The sequence below is a fragment of the Coenobita brevimanus genome, chromosome 24 (assembly GCF_032717465.1).
Source record: "Coenobita brevimanus isolate Jiangsu-jjx chromosome 24, ASM3271746v2, whole genome shotgun sequence".
Taxonomy (NCBI): Eukaryota; Metazoa; Arthropoda; class Malacostraca; order Decapoda; family Coenobitidae; genus Coenobita; species Coenobita brevimanus.
In genome coordinates this window covers 10,240,469-10,243,340 of record NC_136977.1, presented here as the reverse complement: position 1 = coordinate 10,243,340, position 2,872 = coordinate 10,240,469, and the positions used below count along the sequence as shown (strand labels likewise).

At 39.0% G+C, this 2,872-nt stretch overlaps 1 pseudogene; it reads right to left on the bottom strand.

Moving 5' to 3' along the window:
• Nucleotides 1-2,480: 2,480 nt before the first annotated feature.
• LOC145393592 (5S ribosomal RNA) lies at nt 2,481-2,599 on the bottom strand (annotated as a pseudogene).
• Between the last annotated feature and the right edge of the window lie 273 nt (nt 2,600-2,872).

The following is a 2,872-nucleotide window of genomic DNA, read 5'->3' as shown; positions in this document are numbered from 1 at the left end:
TAACCTCCTGCCATGGATTACATCATCCACGAAACGAAAACAAGTCTCCAGACTAAATAAAAAGTCATTGTACGAGGAATGAGTGACTGACACTAACCATTAAGATGTCAAGAAGAATAATTACTTTCTAATAAAATGCCAGAAACTAATAATGTACAAACACTTCCAGCCTACAACACTTCCTTGAGGACCCAGGAGACAAGTGACCAGCAGCGGAAAGCTTTTCTTCAAGGTGCTTGCTTGGTTTCTGGAAGTAAATGTCCTCGACTGTGCAGCTAGGGTTCCTAAATGGGGGGAATTCCTCCTGTGGGGGGAATCTGGACATTCGAAGGGGGGAGTATAAATGTATAGGCCAAAATGGCCGGAGTAGCCATTTTCATGCGTTGTTGGTAAAAAATTTGATACCGTTATATTTTATGGTCAAAGTTTTTTTATGCTTAAATTTGTGCTTTTACGAGGAAGGTAAGAATTTTAGTCCTCAAATAATTATCATGCTTCATAAAATTACAGAATCTCCTAAATATTCCCCATTATGTGTAAAAATCTCCATAATACCGCAAAATTACTCGTCATCACACGTTAAGAAGTACCGCTAAATTGTGGCTAATAAGTCTTGAATCCACGTAATTTAAAATAACTCCCAAGGGTGGGGGGAGGGGAACTTCCTTCTCTGGGAGTCGGAGGGGAGATCATTAAAGATTTTGGCAAAAGTGGGGAATGAGCAGGAAATTTTTGAGAAGCACGAAGAGGATAATGAAAGAAAGTTCAGCCAATTCAGCAAAGACTCGAGAAGATTTAGTTTACTGAACATTAGAAGACTGAAGCCGGAGAGAGGAGAATGCCAGGGGCCGACCAAGGATAAGTGGGATTACTGAAATTGGAGTACTGAGAGCAGCTTTAAGTGAATTACATCTGCGTCAGCTAAATGTACTTAGTGAACCCGAGAGTGTGTTGCACCATTTATTTCCGCATTTGTGGACTGCAGTTGTTTTCTTTTATTCCTACTGGACCCAGATATTTACCTTTTCTATTTTAGTTTACGTATATCATTGGCAAAAAAGACAGTACTACGGCTCTGCATCTTTTTCATAGCACGTTTTCCTGACCAGCATCATAATTAATCCAGTGTTTCTCTTGTTACTGCTTAGCATTTTACACAGAGAGGAGGCAGTAAAGTGAAGATGGGTGTATACGATTATATAGGCTACAGAGAGGTAACTATCTTTTTCTTCTTATCTTTTACCGTTTTTTTTTTATTCAGTAGGGCAGGTAATCGTCAGCTGAGCATTAACATATACGATAAAGAAAATAACTGGTGTATGACGGAGAAAAATGAATTATTAACGTGAAGGAAGACTTTAACGGCAGAAAAAAACGAAACTTTATTTTCTCACCAATATTCGTCATTTACTAATTAAAAATATTTATACAGTAATCACAAAGTTCGCAGATCCTTCCATGAAAGAGTAAAGAGAAGCCATGGAATAAAGAGGAGAACCACAATGAAAACGAGAAGAGGTCATGGCAATAAAGAGGAAAGGCGATGAGGAATAAAGAGAGGCACAAGGGAATGAAGAGGAGAGGCATCGAGGAATAAAGAGGAAAGACACAAGGAAATTTAGAGCAGAGACACAAGGAAATAAAGAGGAGAGGCACAAGGAAGTAAAGAGGAGAGGCACGGGAATAAAGAGGAAAAGCGAGGAGGAATAAAGAGAGTGCAAGGAAATATGGAGGAGAAACACAAGGGAAAAAGAGGAGAGATAAGCAGGAGCAAAAAGGGGCACAAGGGAATAAGATGGAGAGGCTCAAAGGAATAAAAGGAGGAACAAGGGAATAATGAGGAGAGGCACAAGGGCATAAAGGAGAGAGGCACAAGGAACTAGAGAGGAGAGAGAAGCAATTATAGAGGAGAGACAAGAGAAAAAAAGAGCGATGCAAGGAGGAAGCGAGAAATACATGAGTATTAGCAATAGAAAATAGAGATTTAACCTACATGAATATGAAGAGGAGAGGTATAAGGAGAAAAACAAAAAGGAAGTAGAGAGGAGGGACATAAGAGAATAAAGAGAAAAAAAAAGAGGAGAGCAACAGGTGGAGAAAGAAGAGGGAATTACAAGAAAACAGTACTACAAGGGGGGAAGGAGTAGGCTAATATCATCATTATCATCGTCATCATCATCATCATCATCATCATCATCATCATCAATCGTCTTCTTAATCCTATTCTTGCTATAATACGTGGGATGAGATAGAACCAGAAACAACAGCTATAACAACAGTAATAATAATAATAATAATAATAATAATAATAATAATAATAATAATAATAACAATAATAATAATAATATTAATAATAATAATTCATTCATTGCCAGACGCCATGTATCCCAAACGGGGTGGCCAAGGCATATAGTTAATTGTTTTACAGGGAGGGGCACTAATCCTCCACCAACCCCACTTGACACGTCGGGAGAACGTTATGCCAACAGCATCTGGTGTTCCCAGGCGGTCACCCATCCAAGTACTAACCAGACCCAACGTTGCTTAACTTCGCTGATCGGACGGGAAGCGGTGTACTCAACGTAATATAATAATAATAATAATAATAATAATAACCTTTATTATAATGATCCGATTTCTATATGTTTGTTGGTTACCGTAACAGCAGAAACGGCGCAACGTGGCGCAATTTTTATCAGAGCAAGGTGCCTTTAAAATGCTGTAACTTGAAGAACAAAACAATTTCCAGTCCAATCGGGCCACCGGTTCCCAAGTTATGACTCATTTCTAACCTTTGACATCGAGCAGAGGCCGCCAAAGGCGGCCATTAAGCGATTGATAATAGTTATAACGTACTGTCATTAGAGTGCCC